The 25,477-nt window shown below is 39.6% G+C and overlaps 1 protein-coding gene across 2 annotated transcripts in view; it reads left to right on the top strand.

Moving 5' to 3' along the window:
- Nucleotides 1-25,477, top strand: part of LOC122560067 (ubiquitin-conjugating enzyme E2 variant 1-like) — a 56,593-nt gene that overhangs the window by 7,419 nt on the left and 23,697 nt on the right. The window contains exon 1 of one of the 2 annotated variants that reach the window (XM_087994931.1): nt 15,261-15,356. The exons of the other annotated variant lie outside the window; for it this stretch is intronic. The gene's annotated coding sequence lies outside the window, so the exon portion shown is untranslated. Of the gene's footprint in view, nt 1-15,260; nt 15,357-25,477 lie in introns of those variants that run through there. 2 annotated transcript variants of the gene reach the window in all.

Below are 25,477 nucleotides of genomic sequence, written 5' to 3'. Positions count from 1 at the left end.
ATCCTCAGCTAAGTTTCTGTAATAGGTTTGATGTCCCAATCCATCAGCCTTACCTGTAAGATCCTTTTGCATTAAAATAAATGCGAAGTTTAATTCTTAAGAATTACTTTGTTCTCTGACATGTTCTTGTATTTTCTAATTGTTCTTTTCAGATTCAACACCATCCTCATCTATCTTTTATTTACTCTGCTACTTAGAGAGGGGTAGTGGAGGGATCCTAATAGTTTACCCTCTCGCTTCTTGAATTAGCAAATATTTCCACTAGGATATTGGTCCCTTTCTAGTACAGGTGAAATTCTCACTTTTTGAATAAGTATTTTCTGTCCCAGAAGAGAACGCAATGATCAAAGAACTTGAATCCCTGAACATTACACCACCTCTTCAGCCATTGATTATCTTCTTTAACCTTTTATTCTTTCCCTCATTCAAGCTTGGCTCAGAGAGTAAACCAGAAATTACTATTTGTGAGGTTCTGTGTTTTAATCTTCTACGTAATCTCTTATATTCACTCTGTAAAGCCTTAGTCTTTTTCTTAACTGTCATTCCTACCAATGTGTAGAACAATTTATGGTTTCTCACTCTCCTCTTTTCGCAATATGCTTCAAACGTTTTTTAATGTCCTTAATCCTGACACGAGGAAAGCAATGTACTATCCTAGATTCATGTTCACTGCTGCAGAACCTTCTGTGTGCTTGACAGAACAGTCTCCTATAACAATTATTCTTTTAAATTTTGTCAAACCCTATCTAATATATGATTCATTCTTATTGTACAAGATCTGACTGCATCTTCTATTTTCCTCTGAGACTATTCTTTTCATCAGTACCCCAAACTGCATTACTATTCGAGAGGGGAATAGTCACACGTTCGCTTCTGAACTGCCTTTTTTCCTTTCCCGACAGTCACCCATCTAATTGACTGATCCTGCTGTGTAATCACTTCTCTAAATCTACGAGCCATCTAACTCTGTCTTTTGTATGCCTTCAATGATGTTAAGCCGAAAAAGAAACCGCTTACAATAGCACCTTATATATACAGGTAGGTCTTCTGTAACGTGATGGTTGTGTTTTAATGCAACCCTGTGTTATAGAAAAATCACGCTTTAGAAACGGCTTAAAGTGTTGGTGATGTAATCGTATTACAGCCAGCGCAAGTTTTAAAAGTTGTGTTTTAGAAACAGCATCCCCAATTTGTCCATCGCGTTGTAGTGAATTTGTTAACAAAACAATTCATTGCAGAATGACCTCTAAAATAAACTTCCTTTCCCTACCCAAATAATTACTCTTAAACTGTAAAAAATAAAACAAAACCAAGTATATGAATCTTAAATAAAATGAGTTACTTAGCTTAACAATTGAAATTAAAACATGACTCCTCAAGTGATCTAGCAGGCAACTTTCAATCTTCTAAGATATAAAAAAAACTCTCCAGAGCCATCGACATGTAGGCCTCTCCAAAAGCTCCGTAAACACAACTCCGTTTAAAAATAAACTCTCCTCTGCGATTTAAAAAAACTCTTTAGTGATGTTTTCAAAAAATCCTCAATGTAAAACAAACATCTATTTAGCGATGTTAAAAAAAACTCTTCTACATGTACAATTTTAGAGAATAAAAAGTGAGCTATCCATGTGGTAGGCCTCTCCAACAGGTTTGTTAACAAAACACGGTTTGAAAAAAGTCACATGCATTTTTTTGGGTATTTGACTATAAAAGAACCAAAAATGAATTAAAATAAAAATCTTATAGTACTGAATCGAATAAGTGTAAGAAATCGAGAAGTAAGAGATGTAAGCCTTTCCAAAAAATTCTGCGAACACAATTCTGCTTTAAAAAAATATACTTTTTGACTCTTAAAGAATCAAAAGTGAATTGAAAAATCTGATTCTACTGAAATGTAGTAACTGTAAGACATCTTGATATAAATGTATAAAAAAGCCTACAATTTCAGGAGCAGCTGCAAGATCCACACTACTGTCAGTCCACCATTTTAGTAATTTAGTTAGACCAGATTTGGAGTATTGTGTGCAGTTCTGTTTGCCACACTGTAGGAAGGATATGGATGTTTTGGAGAGAGTGCAGAAGAAGTTTTTCAGACGTTGCCTGGATTAGAGTGTATTATCTATAAGGAGAAATTGGACAAACATGGATTGTTTTCACTAGAGCATCGGAGGCTGAGGGGTGACCAAATAGTATATAAAACTGAGAGGCATGGGTAAGGAAGAGACTGAGTCTTTTCCCCAGGATAGAAATAGGCATAGGTTTAATTTGAGAAGCAGCAAGTTTAAAGGAGATGTGCAACGTCGGCTTTTTATGCAGAGGGTGGTAGGTGCCTAAAATGTGCTGCCTGCTGAGGTGGTAGAAGCAGATATATTAGCAATGTTTAAGAAGCATTTAGATAGAAACATGAACAGGCAGTGAATAGAGGGATCTCGTCAATGTGCAGGCAAATGGGATTAGTTTAGAATGGCATCATAATTGGCATAGACCTGTGGACTGAAGGGCCTATTCCTGTGCTGTCCTGTTTTCTAAATTGATTAAATGTGATTTCTCTCAAATCAGGCTAACTCTTTTCGATTGCATTGTTTTTCGAAGTGTCTGGCTGTAACCTTAGTAAAGTTTATTCTAACGCTTTTTAATGACAGACATCAAGCTATAGTTTCCTGTTTTCTACCTTCGTTCCTATAGGTGTTATATTTGCAGTTTTCCTTCTGATAATGAAACTTTTTCAGAGTCTAGTGAATTTTGAAAAATTAACTCACATCTACAATCTCAGTACCCACCCTAGACATAATTATTCTAGACAAAATGAATCGTTCTTTTAAGAAGAATAGCTGTGTAGCAATAATTAATAGTATTGATAGATTGCAGTGAATGTGTGTATATATTTCCAGAAAGTTGTGGCTCCCACCTAAGAATGATGTTAAAGGGGATGTGAAAACAAGGATAGTAAGATAGTCAGAAGATTAGATGAATAGAACATTTGAGGGCTTAGACATATCTTTCTGGAATCAACATTGAGCCCTTTTAGGGATACCGTGTCAACTGTTAGTCAGAGATGATCAAGCAGCTTTAGTAGAAAACAGGTTGGACAGAGAGATGCCAGATGAAATTCAATGTAAGGAATTGAAGGTGACGCATTTTGAGACAAAGAATAAGAGAAGTGATTGTACATTAAATTATAAAACTTTAAAGCAGTCGGCAATTGATATGGACAGATTTTTAAAGTAGGATAAGTTAACACTTGTTTAAAGCTTTGAATTATTAAAAGTTTGAATTGTAGATGCCCCTATTTATGAAAGAGTATCAAAGCAAAGAAGTCATGCTAAACTTATGCAAAAATTGCTTGGGTTGCAGTCAAGCTATTGCATCTGGCTTGGGTTAGTTGAAGAAGGATGCTAAGGTAAGAATAGGTAAATCGGCATATGAAGATGAATATTGAGATAAGTCATATCAGTTAATATAGTGGTATTTCCCATCACTAAAGCAGGGAAAACTAAGCAGATCTGATGAAGGTGCTCAGAATTATAAGGGACTTCCATCAGAAAATTGATAAAACTCTTTCTGTTCTCTTTAACTCCATGTATATTAATGACCATACAAAGGGAGATTTGGTTTGCTCAGATCTGAGATGGAACATGGGATGTCTTATTGGAAACTGTCTGTAATCAATTTTTTTTAAAAAGGGTCTAAATATTTGATGGGGAGAAAAACCTAGCAGTGCTCAGAGAATGGACAGTGTGTTAGATTATTGGATTGTTCTTTAGCTGGCATAAATGCATGACCTCCTTTGACACTTCCTGTGCTGCAAATTTCCATTGCATTTACTTACTTTTATATCTTTCTAGTTCTTCCTCAGTTTCTTCCTTTCAAGTCAGCGAAAATCCATGTTTTACAAGTCTTGCACACACCTCAATCTATTAAAACTGGAGATCAGTTTTGTATTTCAGGATACTGCCTTCTCTGTTCCAATAATTCTCTGATACTGTGGAATTCAAGACATACGAAAAGAAAAAATTGCAAATCCTAAATATCAAAGAAAATTCAAAACTTGCTGAAACGCTTACATCTGCCATTATCTGGTAATCGGAAATAATAGATTCCATTGTAGAAGTTCTTTATCCAGTTTTGTTCACATAGATGCTAATGGGTCTGTTTTATATTCTGGAAACCTCCGTTTTTAAGACCTTATTTTAAACGTATTATTTGGGCCTAACCAGATTAGAACTTTGTCCTCCTTAAACTTTAATGTTTGGTTTTTAAAAATCAGCATACTATTTGGTTGCTATATAAATTGAAAGGTCTAGAATTTTCTCAGCTTTAAGTTGTTTATTCTGCTCTCATTCATGAGAGTCTGAGACTTAATTATTTTGTGTCTTTACTTTTATATAAGCAATAGTTGTGTTTTTCACTACTATGTCCATTTGTATATTGTACCTAATTAATTTTTAATGTTCCTGGTGCTCCCTATAGATTCAATTACTTCCTCTCCAAATCTTGACATTGCAAATTTGACATGCTTGTGGTTTGAATTCAACTAAATGTAAAGATAGTGATCCTATAATTCCAGGACAGCAGGGTGAAAAAAGCTCTGGGTTATGTGACAATACTATGCCTTTAAGAGGTGCATTTTGTTCTTCTGTTTTGTGAAGAAAGTATGAGACAGAGGTGTCAGGTTGTGTGCTCAAAGTCAATAAAGTAAACAGCTTTTGTGGCCATGATTTATTTTCAAAGTTGGAACAATAGAAGCAGTTGAATGGATGGGATCAAGCTCCCACAGAACCATGTTTTAGCTTTCAGCATTTGCTGGCATCTTGAAGCTGGATGTGGAAGGTCTTATTTCTCCCTTTTACAGCTAAATGCTGGCATTCTCTTCCTGCTGCTAGAATTGCATGTGAGACAATCTATTTAACTGAATTTTCCTTTGTGTGTAATGGAATGTTATTATATTGGAAGTTATTTAATAGTAGCGTATGTATAAAATTTTGTTAAGCATTTCAGTATTTACAGCTAATTCTTTTTTAACTTTGTCTGTATTTTAACTGTAGTATCAAACCAAAGTGTGTTTTGCTTAAATGAATTGTAACTGGGATGCAACGCGTAAACTTGAAAATAAGAAAAAGTTAAGGCCTAGGTTATGTTAACATGTTTTCAGTAGGTTTGGTCTGGATCGCACCACACTGGGGGCTCTTGTCAGGATCAGAATCTGATTCCAGGTTAGGTTTAGAATTATTGGACACAAAGGCTGACAGGGTTGGTGTTCTCTTTTCAGGTGTTGCATTCGGTTGATTTAAATAGGGTGTGCCTTGTGTAACAATGGCTCTTTCACTAAGAGTTTCGTGGATGTGGAAGAAATAATTTTGGCAGTTTTGTACAAAGTAAGCAAGGCAAAGCTGTTGAAATTAACAAGCTTAAGTTGGGATTGCTTTTGTTCATGTGAGAAGGGGAGGTAATCTATATGGACTTCAGAAAGGCATTCAACAGTGTTTCCCATGGGAGACTGATTAGCAAAGTTAGATCTCACAGAATACAGGGAGAACTAGCCATTTGAATACAAAACTGGTTCAAAGGTAGGAGACAGAGGGTGGTGGTGGAGGGTTGTTTTTCACGCTGGAGGCCTGTGACCAGTGGAGTGCCACAAGGATCGGTGCTGGGTCCTCTACTTTTTTGTCATTTACATAAATGATTTGGATGAGAGCATAAGAGGTTCAGTTAGTAAGTTTGCAGATGACACCAAAATTGGAGGTGTAGTGGACAGCGAAGAGGGTTACCTCAGATTACAACAGGATCTGGACCAGATGGGCCAATGGGCTGAGAAGTGGCAGATGGAGTTTAATTCAGGTAAATGTGAGGTGCTGCATTTTGGGAAAGCAAATCTTAGCAGGATTTAAAAACTTAATGGTAAGGTCCTAGGGAGTGTTGCTGAACAAAGAGACCTTGGAGTGCAGGTTCATAGCTCCTTGAAAGTAGAGTCCCAGATATATGGGATAGTGAAGAAGGCGTTTGGTATGCTTTCTTTTATTGGTCAGAGTATTGAGTACAGGAGTTGGGAGGTCATGTTGAGGCTGTACAGGACATTGGTTAGGCCACTGTTGGAATATTGCGTGCAGTTCTGGTCTCCTTCCTATCGGAAAGATGCTGTGAAACTTGTAAGGGTTCAGGAAAGATTTACAAGGATATTGCCAGGGTTGGAGGATTTGAGCTTCAGAGAGAGGCTGAACAGACTGGGACTGGGACTGTTTTCCCTGGAGCGTCAAAGGCTGAGGGGGGACCTTATGGAGGTTTACAAAATGATGAGGGGCATGGATAGGGTAAATAGGCAAAGTCTTTTCCCTGGGGTCAGGGAGTCCAGCACGAGAGGGCATAGGTTTAGGGTGAGAAGGGAAAGATATAAAAGAGACCTAAGGGGCAACTTCTTTACACAGAGGGTGGTATGTGTATGGAATGAGCTGCCAGAGGAAGTGGTGGAGGCTGGTACAATTGCAACATTTAAGAGGCATTTGGATGGATATATGAATAGAAAGGGTTTGGAGGGATATGGGCAGTGTGCTGGCAGGTGGTACTAGATTGGGTTGGGATATCTGGTCGCCATGGACGAGTTGGACCGAAGGGTCTGTTTCCATGCTGTACATCTCTATGACTCTGACTCTAATTGCAGCAATAGTGCAACATATGCGATTGCTGGATATGCCTTTGGAATAATTGGAAATGATTACAATTCAATCACAAATGAAGCAGCTTGAGCATGAAAAGGAAATGAAACAATTTGAATTATGATTGAAAACAGAAGGGGTGAAAGAGTTTTTGAATTTCAGAGGTTGGAACTGAAAACTCGACTGAAGTTGACTTAAAATGGTGGAGGTAATTGCATCATAGTCAAAGGCCTGGTCGGGACTGGTTAAATATATCCAAGCGTTGCCAAAGTTTCACAAGAAGGATGTAGAAGACTTTCTTATTTCATTTGAGAAAGTGGCTAAACAAATGAAATGGCCGGTGACCATGTGGGTATTATTGTTCAAATAAAGTTGATAGCTAGAGCTAATAAGGTATTTGCATCATTCCCGCACGACATATTTGGACAGTACAATGAAGATAAAATACCATCTTAAATCTATATGAGCTAGTACCAGAAGCCTTTGGGCAATGTTTTAGGAATCTGAGGAGGGGACGTGGTCAAATGAACATAGAGTTTGAAAGGATCAAAAAGTAATTTTAGTCCATGGAAAATAGATCAGACATATTACACTTTTCGACAATTATTTTGGAAGAGTTCAAAAATTCACTTCCTGAATTGGAGAACACGTGAAAGAACAAAGACTGCAAGAGTAGCAACAGAAATGGCAGATGATTGAGTTGGTTCATAAGTCAAACTTTAAAGACCATGCTGAGGGCCTATAGTCATGACTATCCAGAGGATTGGGATAAAGTAATTCCAGTTGTTTTTTTTGTGATTAGGGTTGCATCTAATGAATCAACTGAATTGAGTCCATTTGAATTAGGTTTTGGGATTGAGGTGAGAGGACCACTGAAATTAATTAAAATGAAATTGGTAGTTCAGAGACCATATCTTTGGATTATGTGTCAGATTTTAAAGAAAGATGAAATAGAGTGGATGAATTGACTAGACAGCATTTGAAAGCAGCACAGCATGTGATAAAACAGGAAGCAGACAAGAAATCAAAACTTCATAATTTTGCTAGTGGAGATGAAGTATTAGTGTTACTCACAGTGGAGGGTGAACTTTTAAGACGCAAAGTTTAGTGGATCTTATCAAATCAAAAGGAAATTGAGTGAAGTGAATTATTTGATAATGCCAAATAGAAAGAAGCAACATCCTTATCAACTTAACCCTCTAAAGTTGGCATAGGTTCACAAAGAGATTGAATGCATGCTCAAAGGCCATATAATCGAAATGAGTTGTAGCCAGTGGAGCTTGCCCATAGTAATGATGCCAAACCCAGCTGATATACAATGATTATACGTGGGCTATCACAAAGTCAGTGCAGTTACAAGGTCTGATTCATATCCTAATGTATGTTTGGAAGAATGTATTGAGAAGGTGGGATAAGCAACTTGTACTTCAAATTAGGACTTCCTTAGAGGATACTGTTGTCATCCCATTTCCCTATCCCCTATCAGTTGAAGCAAACACTCAGAGTCACAGTATGGCTTTACCTCCTTCATCTTTATTCCGGGCACTGGAGAGAGAGAGAGAGAGAACGATTGCTCATGTGCACAGAGACATGGGTTCTCAGTCTTCTCTCGAACAGCAGATTCTTAAGGAACTATATAGTCACTTACAGGGAGCAGCTTCCAGATAAGGCAATGTCTATATTGATTGGGTGACGGTTGCAATCAGCGAGCATCAAGAGTAAAGATTAAGCCATCTGGTATTATACAATGGATGTTCTTAACCTTGTTAACTGACATTACATAATGAAAGTTTTTCACCTTGTTAACTGACTTTACATAATGACTACTTTTTCATCTTGTTAAATTGCTTTACATAAGGAATGCTTTTTTACCTTGTCAACCCCCGCTACCCTTGCCTCCAGCACCTCATTGTTTACTGCAAGTTCATATCTGATCCAAGTCATACTAGCTGAGCCTTTGTCTCACACAACCCAAAACTTAACTCTCCCTACCTGCTCATACCATATACACTTTCTCACTGGCAGGTACCCTTACCTGAAAGAGCAAAGGAAGTTTTAGTTTTTGTGATGCTGAATGGACTGTACCAGTTTAAAGTCATGCCATTTGGTATGAAAGACGCACTAGCCACAGTTTACAGACGAAAAAGGTTATTTTGGATTACCTAATTGTGTAGTATACATCGATGATCTGGTGATTTTTCGTTACACATGGAAGGAACATTAGGTGCATCTATTGGAATTGTTCGATCAACTTAAGGAAACAGGCTTGAGGATAAACCTGGCCTGATTAACAATGAGTTTGCAAAAGCCCAAGTCATGTTCCTGTGCCATGTTATTGGACATGGACAAATGCTCCATGGGATATGAAAACAAAAGTTATGGGGAGTTTCCCATACCATTGAAAAGGGAAGTACAATGATTCCTGGACTGAATAGTTTCTATTGGAAGTGTGCACTGATGTTTAGTAGTGTGGTTGCTCTGCTGACTGACTTGTTGAAGTGCAGAAAATTTCTATGGACGGAGGGGTGTCAGAAGGCATTTGACACCTGAAAGCTGTGTTAATCACTGACTTGGTTTTAACCACACTTAAACATGCAAACTATTCTGTCATCCCGTTTACCCCCTCAGTCGAAACAAAACACTCAGAGGCACAGTATAGTTTTACCTCCTTCATCTTAATTCCAGACCCTGGAGAGAGAGAGAACGATCATCCATGTGTACAGGGACATGAGTTCTTGTTCTTCTCTGGAAGAGCAGTTTCTTAATGAATTATATAGTCATTTTACAGGGAGAAGCATCCTGATAAGGCAACATATGTATTGATTGGGTGACCGTTATAATCAGCGAGTATCAATAGCAAAGATTAAGCCATCTGGTGTTATACAATGAATGTTTTTAACTGGCTTCACATAATGAATACTTTTCAGCTTGTTTAACTGACCTTACATACTGAATGCTTCCAATATTGTTAAGTGGCTCTACATAATGAATGCTTTTCCACCTTGTTAACCCATTACCATTGCCTCCAGCACCCCTGCACATTCTTATCTGATCTGAGTCATGCTCAGCTGAACGTCTTGTTTTACAAAACTCAGAACTTACCTCTTTCTTTGCCTGCTAATACCCTATACGCATTCTCAGGGTGTCAGTGCTGTACACTTGCCAGAAGATGACAAGATGATATAAAGACCTATTGGGTATTTTTCCAGAAAATTGAATAATCATCAACCTTTAGATTAGTGTTGACATTGCAACATTTCAACATTTACATTGCCACTGACATACATGAGATAATTGTATATATTGATCATAACCCCTTAAAGCTTTTGGAAAAAAATTAAGGATAAAATTCCCAGGCTGTTTAGATGGAACTTATTATTGCAGCCATTTAACTTGAAAACTTTTCACATGGGTAGAGAAGAGAATACAATTGCCAGTGTGTTGCCTTGATGAAGGAAGACTGAAATAAGACCATAAGACATAGGAGCGGAAGTAAGGCCATTCGGCCCATCGAGTCCACTCCGCCATTCAATCATGGCTGATGAGCAATTCAACTCCACTCACCCGCATTTTCCCCGTAGCCCTTAATTCCTTGTGACATCAAGAATTTATCAATTTCTGCCTTGAAGATATTTAGCGTCCCAGCCTCCACTGCACTCTGTGGCAATGAATTCCACAGGCCCACCACTCTCTGGCTGAAGAAATGTCTCCGCATTTCTGTTCTGAATTAACCCCCTCTAATTCTAAGGCTGTGTTCACAGGTCCTCGTCTCCTTGCCTAACGGGAACAATTTCCTAGCGTCCACCCTCTCCAAGCCATGTATTATCTTGTAAGTTTCTATTAGATCTCCCCTTAATCTTCTGAACTCCAATGAATACAATCCCAGGATCCTCAGCCGTTCCTCATATGTTAGACCTGTCATTCCTCGTCTAACTGAAACAATTTCCTAGCATCCACCTTTTCCAAGCCATGTATTATTTTGTACATCTCTATTAAATCTATTAAGTCTCCCCTTAATCTTCTAAACTCCAACGAATACAATCCCAGTATCCTCAGCCGTTCCTCATATTTAGACCTGTCATTCCAGGGACCATCCGTGTGAATCTCCGCTGGACATGTTCCAGTGCCAGTATGTCCTTCCTGAGGTGTGGGGACCAAAACTGGACACAGTACTCCAAATGGGGCCTAACTAGAGCTTTATAAAGTCTCAGTAGCACAACAGTGCTTTTATATTCCAACCCTCTTGAGATAATTGACAACATTGCATTCGATTTCTTAATCACGGATTCAACCTGCATGTCTACCTTTAGAGAATCCTCGACTAGCACTCCCAGATCCCTCTGTACTTTGGCTTTATGAATTTTCTCACCGTTTAGAAAGTAGTCCATGCTTGTATTCTTTTTTCCAAAATGCAAGACCTCGCATTTGCTTACATTGAATTCCATCAGCCATTTCCTGGACCACTCCTCCAAATTGTCTAGATCCTTCCGCAGCCCCCCCACTTCCTCAGTACTACCTGCCTGTCCACCTAACTTTGTATCATCAGCAAACCTCGCTAGAATGCCCCCAGTCCCTTCATCCAGATCATTAATATATAATGTGAACAGCTGTGGTCCCAATACTGAACCCTGCGGGACACCGCTTGTCACCGGCTGCCATTCCGAAAAAGAACCTTTTATCCCAACTCTCTGCCTTCTGTCAGACAGCCAATCCTCAATCCATACTAGTAGCTCACCTCGAACACTATGGGCCCTCACCTTGCTCAGCAGCCTCCCGTGTGTCACCTTATCAAAGGCCTTTTGGGAATCTAGGTAGACCACATCCACTGGGTTTCCCCGGTCTAACCTACTTGTCACCTCTTCAAAGAACTCCAACAGGTTTGTCAGGCACGACCTCCCCTTACTAAATCCATGTTGACTTGTTCTAATCCGACCATGCTCTTCCAAGAATTTAGAAACCTCATCCTTAATGATGGATTCTAGAATTTTACCAACAATCAAGGTTAGGCTATTTGGCCTATAATTTTCCATCTTTTGTCTTGATCCTTTCTTGAACAAGGGGGTTACAACAGCGATCTTCCAATCATCCGGGACTTTCCCTGACTCCAGTGACTTTTGAAAGATCTCAACCAACGCCTCCGCTATTTCCTCAGCCACCTCCCTCAGAACTCTAAGATGTAACCCATCAGGACCAGGAGATTTATCAATTTTAAGACCTTTTAGCTTTTCTAGCACTTTCTCTTTTGTAATGGCAACCATACTCAACTCAGCCCCCTGACTCCCTTTAATTGTTGGGATATTACTCATGTCTTCCACTGTGAAGACTGACGCAAAGTACTTATTAAGTTCTCCTGCTGTTTCCTTATATCCCATCACTAGGTTTCCAGCATCAGTTTGAAGTGGCCCAATGTCTACGCTTGCCTGTCGTTTGTTTCTTATGTATTGAAAGAAACTTTTACTATCATTTCTAATATTACTGGCTAGCCTACCTTCATATTTGATCCTCTCCTTCCTTATTTCTCTCTTTGTTATCCTCTGTTTGTTTTTGTAGCCTTCCCAATCCTCTGATTTCCCAGTGCTCTTGGCCACTTTATAGGCTCTCTCTTTTTCTTTGAAAGATTTCCTGACTTCCTTTGTCAGCAATGGCTGTCTAATCCCTCCCCGGATAATCTTTCTCTTCTTGGGGATGAACCTCTGTACAGTGTCCTCAATTTTACCCACAAACTCCTGCCATTTTTGCTCTACTGTCTTCCCTGCTAGGCTCTGCTTCCAGTCTATTTTCGTCAGTTCCTCTCTCATGCCCTCATAATTACCTTTATTTAACTGTAACACCATTACATCCGATTTTGACTTCTCTCTTTCAGACTGCATACTGAACTCTACCATATTATGATTGCTGCTTCCTAAGTGTTCTCTTACTTTAAGATTTTTTATAAAGTCTGGTTCATTACATAGCACGAGGTCCAGAATAGCCTGCTCCCTTGTGGGCTCCATGACAAGCTGTTCCAAAAAGCCATCCTGTAAGCATTCCATGAATTCCCTTTCTTTGGATCCACTGGCAACATTATTTACCCAGTCCACCTGCATGTTGAAGTCTCCCATGATAACTGTGACCTTGCCTTTCTGACATGCCTTCTCTATTTCCTGGTACATTTTGGGCCCCTGGTTCTGACCACTGTTAGGAGGTCTGTACATAACTCCCACTATGTTTTTTTTGCCTTTGTGGTTCCTCAATTCCACCCACACAGACTCCACATCATCCGACGCTATGTCATTCAACACCATAGATTTAATTTTGTTCTTAACTAACAAGGCAACCCCGCCTCCTCTGCCCACCTCCCTGTCTTTTCGCTAAGTTGAAAACTCTTGTATGTTTAACTGCCAGTCCTGACCCCCCTGTAACCACGTCTCTGTGATGCCTACCACATCATAATCATTCACGATGATCTGTGCCATTAGTTCGTCTGCTTTGTTATGAATGCTACGAGCATTCAGGTAAAGTGCCTTAATGCTAACTTTCTTATCATTAGAGATATTGGAAGTCATAAGATGTCCTAAGTTATCCTTCCTTTCTGCTGCATTCCCAGTCTGCCTCAAGTTTAAATCTGCCTGCACATATGCTATCCTGCCGCTTATCTTTCCATTTAACTCCATACTCCCTGTCGCTTTCACTTTCCCTTCCCCCCCCCCCCCCCCCCCCCCCCCCACCCCCCAACTCAGAAGTTTAAAGTCCTGTTTGGTGACAGAACAAAACTAACTGAAATTGACTGTAGTAGTGAATGTTTACATGCTTAGTCAGTGTAATGTATATGTATTTTAGTGTACTAATAGTGTAAAGCTAAAGGTTTTTAAAAATAAAGCTATCTTTTTACATTAGTGTTTTTTGAGGGGAGGTATGACAGTATTATGGCTTTAAGAGGTGTGTTTTGTCCTGGTTTTAAATGAAGAAATGTTGAGACAGGTGCTGAGTGGTATGCTTGAAGCCAGCAAAGTTACTAGCTTTTTAGGCCTTTGAGGTTTATTTTGAAAGAACAACAGAAGCAGCGTGAAATCGGTCAGATCAAGCTCCCACAGAACCAGGGTTTTTAGTTCTGACTTTCAGCAGTTTCTGGGGTCTTGAAACTGGATGTGGAAGCTCTTATTTTTCCCTCTGTTAAAGCTAAAAGCTGACGTTATTTTCCTGCTGCTAGAATTGCATGTGAGACAAACTATTTTACTGAATTTGCCTGTGCCAAGGGTGTGTTTATCGGATGTTACTATATTGGACCAGTTAATTAATAGTAGTTAATTTACATACTTTGTTAAGCATTTCAACAGAGTTTTGGTTAAGTTCTTTTTTTTTGTCTGTATTTTATTTGTAGTGTCAAAATAAAGTGTGTTTTGCTTAAACTTGAGTCGCTCGACCAATCGAAACACATCTGCAATGTAACTCCTTACACTTACCTTTAAAATAATAAAATGTTAGGGCCTAGGCTTGTTAATATATCTTGAGGCGGCTTGGTCTGGTCCATAACAGTTGTTTCATCTTTCATAAACCCCCTTGACATTGAATAAGCATCAATTTCGGATGTAATCACATGTACAAGTGCAGAATATAATATGGAATAGGCCATTCTTCCTAACTAATCCATGATGACATTTTTGCTCCACTTAAGGCTATTTCTATCTTTCCTTATCTAACTCTGACTATAATCATCCTCCTCCTTACTCTCTTAATTATCTAGCCTCTCCTTAAATGTTGAAATGTTATTTATGTCAACCACTGTGTGGTAGTGCATTCTACATTTACACCATTCCTGGGTAAAAACAGTTTCTTTCGACCACCACCACACCGCCCCCCCTTTAAATTCATCACTTTGAAATACGTACCCAACATTTTTTGAAACCTCCTATGAAATCTGCCTTTACTAATCTTCCCCCGCCCTCTTGGACAGCAATTTCAAATCCGAACAACTATCTCCACTATTTTGTGTGCAATTATTTTATTTTTAATTGCATCAGTCAGTATGCCAATCTGATCTGTGCCCCTGGTCAATACTAAAACAAAACTTATTTAATATTTCTGCCACTTAACCACTGTTTAAACTGTTTTCTACGACTATTTAAAGGTATCATCTTTCAGGCCTGATTTGACCTTCGCATGGATCTAAAACACTTCACTCCAGTATTTTGAGGAGAATTGGGAGTGATCAAAGGTGTTCTAGTCAATTTTTACTGTTGCAAAAAAAAACTGATCCTTGTCACGTTGCCACTTTTTGAAAGCTTGCTGTGTGCAAATTGGCTGCTGCATTTCTTGTGTTAGTACCTTGAAAGCACCTCATTTTCTATAAATCACTACAAAGTGTGCATTGGTTGTGAAATGTACTAAACAAAAGCAGATCCTTTTTCTGGATCAGATGGACATTGTCTGAACAGTAGAGGCCCATCCTATCCAAATGCTGATATTAATGTCTTTTGTAAGGAATATTCACCCCTCCCACTTCAAATTATTCTGCAGTTGCCTTAAGATATCCTTTACCTGGCATCACACCTTTGAGGTCACAAGTTAATCCTACTCCTTAATTATAGAATCTCCTATTGTTACCAAATTTCTATTCTGCTCTTTCACTAGATCCCCTCATCTTGGAACAATTCTGAGACACCGTGCCTTTGGCTGTGTTGTGGCTATCTGCTCTGCAATCTTTCTGAAAGTCCTCGCAGATAACAAGTACGTTGTACTGGACCAGTGTCCATGGGGCTTCCTTTTCAACCTTTAGGTTGTCAATATCGGGCTCCCTGACATCACTATAGTGTATAAGACAATTTAGACATTTTTACCCCTTGTTATATAGCAAATTATTTTAATGTTTCAGAGCTAGAGTGACCAGAGGTAGAGACACTTTTCATTGACATTGAACTGTCTCGCTATCTGTTAATTCCACACACTACTCCCTGGTTGTGGTGTGGAAGCAGTCCAGTCATGACAGGACCTGGATTATGTGGGTGGGTCAAGGACATGAAGGTGTTTAGGCTTTAAAGTTATTGAATTCTAGTTTAGCATAGATAACCCATTTTCATCTACTAGTCTACTTTTTTCTTTCTCCCTGCCATTCTATCATCCATCCCGGTGACTGTCATTCTCCCTCTTTCCCCCTCCCCCTCTCCTCTCTTTTTCTCTCTCTGTGCTCTGTCTCCACATACCACATACTCCTCTTTTCCGTCTCTTTCTTTTTCCCTCTCTTTTCCTTCCCCGTCCCCTGTCTTCGACACTTTTTCCTAGCTTCCATCAGTTCTGCAGAACGGTCACCAGACCTGAAACATTAGTTCTGCTTTCCTTCCACAGACGCTGCCAGACCTGCTGAGTTTTTGTTTCAGATTTCCAGCATCCACACTTTGTTTTATTTTACTGTCATTTCTAGTCTTTTTGTTTCTTCTTAGTTTAGTAAATGGTTTCTGTTTTAAAATAAAATTCAATTTCTCTTGGTTTTCATAGGCTCCTCTACTTCATCAAATGTGCAAGATTTCTGCAGATGTTCCAGTTTGCTTTCCCTTCTGCTCTGTCGGCTTCTGTTTAAAGTGTATTGTAAATATGCTCTTCATTGTTTTGTATTTGGAATAATATCTGATGATCTGAGGAAGCTGGCAGTCTGGCAAAGGAGGAGTAAAATCAAATGGCAAAGGGATTTTTGCTTTTAGAAAATTACTCTAAGTGTTGTTAGGATCTGGGTCATTACTTGAGGTTGAGATACAGGTCTGTCATACTCCAACTGAACAACAGAACAGACTTGCATCTGACAGGTGTAGTCCTTTACTTACATTCTGTAAAAGGAAAAATGGTTTGTGTCATGTTATAAGACTGATAAGGTCAGCTGAATTCTGTTTTAACTTTGTAACATACTCCCTGTTAGTTGTTCTGGCTGATGAGTTAAAATTAGCTCCTTGGGGTCCTGAACCAGCAGTATGCATTCCATACCCAAGTTGCATAGTAGCTAAATTTATATATCCTGCTGAAGGACAAGCTTAGTTCTTCAGCCCTCTTAATTTGAAAAGTTTAATGTTTTATGTATCCATGCACTGGATCCCAATCTCAGTAAAATGTTTGATGTTCTTCGTATAGTTAGGTCAGTCTTTGTGGTACTTTATTCTATTTCATTACTTGCATTTACAGTAACGATTGATTTTTATAATGCCAGATTTGACTCATTGATAGTGTGAAAGTTAGAAGGCCATGGGTTTAAAGTCCATTCTGAAGACTCGAGTGCATAATCAAGGCAGATACTTCAATGCAGTAGTGAGGCAGAGTTGTGTTGTTGGAGGAGCTGTCTTTTGAAGGTTTGCTTTGTGCCTTAAATGGAAATAAAAGATCATAGGCAACATTCATCCCTCAGCCAGCACCTAGAAAAGACAAAACCTCAGGTTATTTGCCTTAGCGCTGTTTGTGGGCTACTCCTGTGGTTTAAAAAAACTGTTTACCACATAGAGTCAGAGTCATAAACTTGTACAACACGGAAACAGACCTTTCGGTCCAATTCGTTCAATACCAACAAGATATCCTAAATTAATCTAGTCCCATTTTGCAAGTATTTGGTTCATATCCCTCTAAACTCGTCCCATTCATGTAATCATCCACACACTTAATTAGCTCTTAAGTGATTTGGGCCAACTGAAGTATTTTTAAGTGATTTCACAAAGATAGTTTGTCAATTTTCCAGCAGCTGATCAATGATAACAGACCTAAGAGAAGTCCCACCTCATCTCCAAACCCATTGGCAGGTGATTTTTAGTGGATACTTTCAGAGCAAAGGCAAACTTAGCAGGGAAGTTTAAAACTGAAGAAGCCATTTTGAGGTCAGCAAAGGTGTGGTCTCAATGGTGTCTGAAACATTTTTTTGTAGAATCACTTTTGTCCATGAATACCAATGTATAGTGAAAGAAAAAAACTTGTATAACAGTTCTTTTGGAAATAAATGTTTTAATAACAACAGGAAAGTATACAACTGGTAATATTTGATTGCATCTGATATTTCTTACTTGATAAGGCACTTGTATTGGCACGCACCTGTGGTTGAATTCTTTGTCAACCAACTCAGCTATGAAACTGAGTGAGAGACCGGAAACACATGTAAAAAGTGAGACAGTCAATCTTATTAGAGGAATTTGCATGCTGCTTATGATGTGATACAAGCATTTTTTAAACCACATTTGGTAATACAAATTAAACCCTTTCTGCACAGTAGTTGTCAGCTACTGTGATCAACTTAATAATTTTCAACCTATTTGGATTTGCTGGTTTGGGGTTGATTAGCCCAGGACTTAACATTCAGTTTTATTTGCCCAAGTGTTGAAGATGCACCTTCCTAAGGAAAACAAAAACTCCGTTGATCTGCATTAAGCTGTGCCATTTTAAATATTTATTGTTAACTGGCTAAGTGATATGGTCAGACATGGTCTTGAGATTCCTGTTACAAATTGCTTACCAGCCTACATATAAATTTCATCAGCATTTTCGTTTGATTTTCTAGGTATTTTAAGTCATAGAACCGTTGAATAAATGCATAAGTGAGTAAAGAATCATTAGTGATTTATTAAATGTTGAAACAAAATAAACTTGGGTTTTTGAAAGTTATGGCTGAGACTAAAACCTATATCAGAGAGCTATTCAGACAGCCTGTAAATTCCATTCACACAGGCTCATAGATGTTTATAATACAGAAGGAGTTGGCTGTGTAGCCCATCATATCTGTGCTAGTCCATAAAGACCTGACTCTACTAATTTCACTTTCCCATAACTGTGACAATACAAGTCAATATCTGAATACTGCTTAAATGTACAGGAATTTCTGTCTCAAGCCATCCTTTCAGGCAGTGTGTTCCAGATTCCTCCTCCATTTGAGCAAAAAAATCTCACTTCAACTCTCCTCTTAGATTTAAGATAAGAGCTAAAAGATTATGTTCCCTGGTTATTGACCACTCTACTCGTGCCTTGCTATCGATACCCCATCTATGCCCTTGTAATCTTATGCATCTCTATCAAGTCTGCTCTCAATCTTTGCTCATCCAAGGAAAACAACCTCGGCCTATCCAAATTTTCCTCCAACCCAGGCAGCACCTGTGAAAATTTCCTTTGGAACATGTAAAGAGCTGTCACATCCTTCCTATAATGTACTGACCAGAACTGTATACAATACTCCAGTTGGGACCTTTTTACAATTCTAGCATAAAGTCCTCACTCTTGTACTGTCTCAACAAATAAAGTATCCCATATGCATTTTTTAAACAAATCACTCTGCTACCTTCAGGTATTTGTGAATGTGCACACCAAGGTCCCTCTGAATTTCAGTACTTCAATAGGTGCAGCCGTTCACAATGTAATTGCTTGCTGTGCAGGCACACTTTCTCTCATTATTCAGGGGTGAATTCCATTTGCCATTTCTCTGCTCAGTTGACCAATTTGTTGATATCCTTTTCTTACTAGTGAGCTATCCTCCTCCCTATACTCTACGAATTTTGTGATCTGTGAACTTACTGATACTATCCCTACATTTAAGTCCAAATCATTAATGTACATGATAAACAACAAGGATCCTTGGACCAAAACTGCAGAAGCCTCCTAGAAATAGACTTACGGTCACGAAAATAACCCTCTACCATCAACCTTTGCCACTCAGCCGATTTTGGACCCAATATGTTACTTTGCCTTCAGTCACATGGGTTGTTACTTCTTAACCAGTTTCCAAACCTTATCAAAGTGTTTTCTCAAGTCCATGTAGATTGTGTCAAATGCCTTACCCTCATCAACACTCCTAATTACAACCTCAAAGCAATTTGTTCAAATTTGCTAATCATTGTCTTACCATAACAAATCCATGCTGATAATATCTGATTAATTCTTGTATCTCCAAGTGCAGTTTTATCAATCAATTCTTTCTAATAACTTCCCCACCAATGACATTAGACTAAATACCCATTAACAAAGAAAGTTGAACTGTCAAACCTGCTTGTCTTTCAGCCAGGTCTCAGTTCTAGCTATGGTATTATACTCCCAAGTGCCCATCTGTGTCCTTAGCCCACCTATCTTCTTATTCAGGTTTAGATTTCATTTAGCCTTACAAACTAAACTTCTTTCTTGTCTCAACTGTTTCTTTTGCCTTCCAGACACGCTCACTCAGATTTTGATTTCTAATTACATATCAGCTTCTCTCCCCTCTGAATGACTCATTAGGAACCCATCCCGTGCCAATCATGTTTAAACTGCCCCAAAAGCATGAGCAAATCTCCATTGTGGGATGTTGTACCTGTCCAGTTGTTTTCAGATGTAACTTGTCCCAATGTGTAGACTCATAGTCTTAGAGATGTACAGCATGGAAGCAGACCCTTCGGTCCAACTCATCCATGCCAACCAGCTATCCCAACCCAATCTAGTCCCACGTGCCAGCATCTGGCTCATATCCCTCCAAACCCTTCCTATTCATATACCCATCCAGATGCCTTCCAAATGTTGCAATTGTACTAGCCTCCACCACTTCCTCTAGCAGCTCATTCCATACACGTACCACCCTCTGCGTGAAAAAGTTGCCCCTTAGGTCTCTCTCATATCTTTCCCCTCCCACCTTAAACCTACACCCTCTAGTTCTGGAGTCCCCCACCCCAGGGAAAATACTTTGTCTATTTATCCTATCCATAACCCTCATAATTTTGTAAACCTCCATCAGGTCACCCCTCAGCCTCCGACGCTCCAGAGAAAACAGCCAAAGCCTATTCAACCTTTCCTTATAAATCAAATCCTCCAACCCTGGCAACATCCTTGTAAATCTTTTCTGAACCCTTTCAAGTTTCACAACATCTTTCCGATAGGAAAGAGACCAGAATTGCACACAATATTCCAACAGTGGCCGAACCAATGGCCTGTACAGCCGCAAGATGACCTCCCAAATCCTGTACTCAATACTCTGACCAATAAAGGAAAGCATACCAAACACCTTCTTCACTATCTTAACTACCTGCAACTCCACTTTCAAGGAGCTATGAACCTGCACTCCAAGGTCTCTTTGTTCAGCAACATTCCCTAGGACCTTACCATTAAGTGTATAAGTCCTGCTAAGATTTGCTTTACCAAAATTCTGCACCTCACATTTATCTAAATTAAACTCCACTGCCACTTCTCAGCCCATTGGCCCACCTGATCAAGATCCCGTTGTAATCTGAGGTAACCTTCTTCACTGTCCACTACACTTCCAATGTTGGTGTCATCAGCAAACTTACTAACTATACCTCTCATGCCCCCATCAAAATCATTTATATTAGCGAGTTTTGAGAATATCAACAAATACATTGAGTTAGATCCATCTTCCACCCCCTCAGAAAAAGAACAGGAAGTGACTTCACAGGAAATAACATCACCACAGAAAATGACATCACCAACCCAAAGAAACCCAAACATAAATAGAAAGCAAGAATTTTCAGCATTGCTTTGCCTGAGGCCCACTGGAGATGTTACCTAGTAGGGTAGCGGAACGTCTGGAAATGAACCTTCCAGGTCAGCAAGCAAACCTACATCCAAAATCATTTAAATGAATGATGAAAAGTAGTGGACCCAGCACCGATCCTTGTGGCACTCCACTAGTCACAGGCCTCCAGTCTGAAAAACAACCCTCCACTACCACACTCTGTCTTCTACCTTCGAGTCCGTTCTGAATCCAAATGGCTAGTTCTCCCTTTATTCCATGAGATCTAACCTTGCTCACCAGTCTCCCATGGGGAACCTTGTCGAACGCCTTACTGAAGTCCATATAGATCACATCTACTGCTCTGCCCTCATAATCCTCTTTGTTACTTCTTCAAAAAAACTCAATCAAGTTTGTGAGACATGATTTCCCATGCATGAAGCCATGTTAACTATTCCTAATCAGTCCTTGCCTTTCCAAATACATGTACATCCTGTCCCTCAGGATTCCCTCCAACAAATTGCTCACCACCGATGTCAGGCTCACTGGTCTATTGTTCACTGGCTTTTCCTTACCACCCTTCTTAAACAGTGGCACCATGTTAGCCAACCTCCAGTCTTCTGGCATGTCATATGTGACTATCGATGATACAAATATTTCAGCAAGAGGCCCCGCAATCACTTCCCTAGCTTCCCACAGAGTTCTAGGGTACCCCTGATCTTGTCCTGGGGATTTATCCACTTTTATGCATTTCAAGACATCCAGCATTTCGTCCTCTGTAATATGGACATTTTTCAAGGTACCACCATCTATTTCCCTACATTCTATATCTTCCATGTCCTTTTCCACAGTAACTACTGATGCAAAATACTCGTTTAATATCTGTTCCATCTCCTGCGGCTCCACACTAAGGCCGCCTTGCTGATCTTTGAGGGGTCCTGTTCTCTCCCTCGTTACCCTTTTGTCCTTAACTCTGTTTGCCAAAGCCATCTCATGTCCCCTTTTTGCCCTCCTGATCTCTCCTAAGTATACTCCTACTGCCTTTATACTCTTCTAAAGATTCACTCGATCTATCCTGTCTATATCTTTTTCTTAACCAAACCCTCAATTTCTTTAGGCATCCAGCATTCCTCATACCTACCAGCCTTTCCTTTCGCCCTAACAGGAATATACTTTCTCTGGGCGCTCATTGTCTCATTTTTGAAGGCTTCCCACTGTACATGTAACATCTCTCCCCAGAAAAGCTCTCAATACCTCAGGAATCTAAAGCTTCCCTTTTGTGCCATCCCTCCTGTCAAACATTCATCTGCTGTATCTTTCTATTCTTCCTACCCATGGCACCAGGAGTAATTTGGAGTTGACTAACTTTGAAGTTTTGCTTTTCATTTTCTGATTAATTCTGTAAAACCTGCTTACAGGATCTAATTTCTTCCTGTTTCATTGTTCCCAATATAGACCATAACCTCTAACTATTGACCCTCCAACTTCAGAATACCCTGCAGCTCTTCTATATCATCCCTTGACCCTAGAGTCATACTAATGAGCACTCTGTCCTGGAACCATATTTACAGCCACCAAAGCACCTGTCCACTACTTCCACTAACAGAAACCATACTACTATTGCTCTTCCACACTTCTTTTGCACCAATCCTGAGCAACTGTACCACCCATAGTGCTGTGGCCTTGGCTCTGGCTGGTTTCCAAAGAGTAACCATCACTCATGGTGATCCAAGGTCAAAAAACAGATTGCAAGTGAAATGCACTTAGGGGACTCCTTCCTTATATGCCTGCTCCTCTTTTGACTGGCAATCATCCATTCCCTTTCTGTCTGACTTTTCTTATGCTATGGGTGACCATGTCCTGAAACTGGCTATCTCCATACTCCTCAGCACGGTAGTGTTCTCAGGTGCTGCTCGATCTTTAAAAAGAGTTCAATAGATTCAGCTGGACACATGGTCAGCAAAAGTGCTAGGAGCATCTAGAATTTCCCACAGAGTGCAGCATGTGTAAATTATGGACTTGAGCTCCTCAGAAATACCTTAACTAAATAGAATATGGACTCTGTTTTTATTTTAACCTTGCTGCTACTTACATATAGGTGAGAAAAATCTTAGTTTTATGCCTGTGCCCCACTTGGGCCCACCATCCATCTGTCTGCCTCTCTGAGAGGGTCATCAAGTTGCCCGCTTCTCTCAGTGATGCTGACTCCCTGATGCAGGTTGCTTACCTTTCCTGCTCTTCCCCTAACATAAAATGCTGTAGGTTTAAAAAAAACACAGGTTCTGTTTATTGGATAAATACACACCATATGTTTGGAATGCTCCTTATTAGTCAAGTAGGTTGAAGCTCAGTGTGCAACGATCTTACTTGTAGCTTGATCTACAATCCCAAACTCCTCATAACTAGAGCCTGAAACCTAATATTCAAGGTTAAGGGGCAACCTCCTCTCTATTATCGATAGGAACAGCTCACTACCCACAGCAAGTTGCTGCCACATGCCGGTAAAAGCAAGTCAGAGCCTGCTCTCATCATGTTTAATTGAATGAGAACTAACAGTGCTGTTGAAAAATAAACTTTTGAATCCACTCAGCATTATAGACTTAATGGAAATCTAGCATCCCCACCCTCTCATCATCATCATCATCATCATCCAATTTGCTGTTTTGTTTTCTGTACTCCACTATACCGCCTAAACAACCATTCTTATTTTTTAGAATCGTAGAATCCCTACAGAGTGGGAAGAAGCCATTTGGCTAATTGCCTCCACACAGACTCTAGCTCCCATCTTATCTGCACGTTTATCATGGCTGACCCATGTAGGCTGCACATTCCTGGACACTGCAGAGCAATTTGGCATGGCTAAGCCACCTAACCTGCACATCTTTGGACTGTGTGAGGAAACCTGAGCACCTGGAGGAAACCCATGCAGACAGAGAGAATGTGCAAATTCCACACGGACAGTCACCTGGGGCTGGAACCAAACCTGGGTCTCTGGCTCTGAGAGGCAGCAGTGCTAACCACTCAGCCACTATGCCACCCTGCATAGGTTTACTTGGTGAATGATAGCAAGCTGTTCGACTGTGAAGGCCACTATAATGGAGAGAAGATTTACTAGAATTTTGCCTAAGTTGGAGAGTTTTAATTGTGAAGAGAGACTGGAAAGACTGGGATTGTTTTCTTTGGAGCAGATGTGACTATGGGGAACATGATTGAAATCATATAAAATTATGAGTGGCCATAGGCTAGGCAGAAAGAGATATTTCTCCTTGAAAGGATCAATGATTGGGGGCATGCATTTAAGCTAAGATGCAGGAGGTTTAGAGGGGATGTGTGAAAAGGTGATGGGAATCTGGAGTTGATTTCCTGTAAGGTTGGTTGAGGCAGAAACCCTCATAACATGTAAGTAATATTTAGATGTACACTTGCGGTGCCAAATCTGATTTGTAAAAATGTTCTCCCACTGACAAATGATAATGCCACACACTGAGTTGCCATTACTTGTTGAATGGTGATGCATCAGTCATATCAAACTGTTCTTCAGTATTGTTCTCTGGTTCATATGAATCACCATGACTTTCCAAATTGATGACAAGCATTTCCAAACACTACTTACATTCTGTCACAGAATTCTTAGAAACAGCAAACTAGCCTATACATTCTAGCCTTCCTCCTTACCTCGAGGCAGCTGGCTTTTAAAGAACCAGCACTTTGCAAACTACAATCTGGGACAAAAATTAAGTCATTTGGGCAAGTATGGATTAATTAAGGAAACCTGCAGAGATTTGTTAAAGGTAATTGGTTAAATCATTTGAAGCAGAGATGAGCGTAACACAGTTGGTGATGTATATGGACTTCCAAAGGCATTTGGTGATGTGTCGTTTGATGGGCTATCAGCAAGGTTGAGATCCATAGAATTAAAGGAACAGTGGTGGCATCGATATGAAGTTGACTGAGTGACAGGAAATAGATTAACGGTTTAAACAAAAAGGTGTTTTTGAACTAGAGGATTGTATACATTGTTGTTCCCTGGGAGTCAGCACTTTGGTCTATGTTAATGACTAGGGTGTACTGGATATAACTTTAAAATTTGAATATGACAAAACTTGGAGGCATTGTCTGTCTTGATCTTTAATGGGATTTGAGAGTTGCTGACAAGAGCAACATTTATTACTCATCACTAATTGCCCTTGTGAACTGTGAGAAGATTAGTGGTGGATTTCAAGTATACATAAAGTGAAACCCATAAATTGAATGCGAGGGAGCATTAAGTGATGTACTTTGGCAGAGAACAAGGAGAGCTGGTATCACTAAAAGAGACAATTCCAAAAGAGGTACAGGAACAGAGACACACATTTCTAAGTGGTCGGCAGGTTGAGAGAATGGTTAGAAAAAGCCTTTGGAATCC

Source organism: Chiloscyllium plagiosum, unplaced genomic scaffold (assembly GCF_037043375.1).
Source record: "Chiloscyllium plagiosum isolate Xiang-an unplaced genomic scaffold, Cpla_swu_hap1 HiC_scaffold_15, whole genome shotgun sequence".
Lineage (NCBI taxonomy): Eukaryota > Metazoa > Chordata > Chondrichthyes > Orectolobiformes > Hemiscylliidae > Chiloscyllium > Chiloscyllium plagiosum.
Note: the sequence above shows the minus strand (reverse complement) of the source record. Positions and strands in the feature narration are given on the sequence as shown.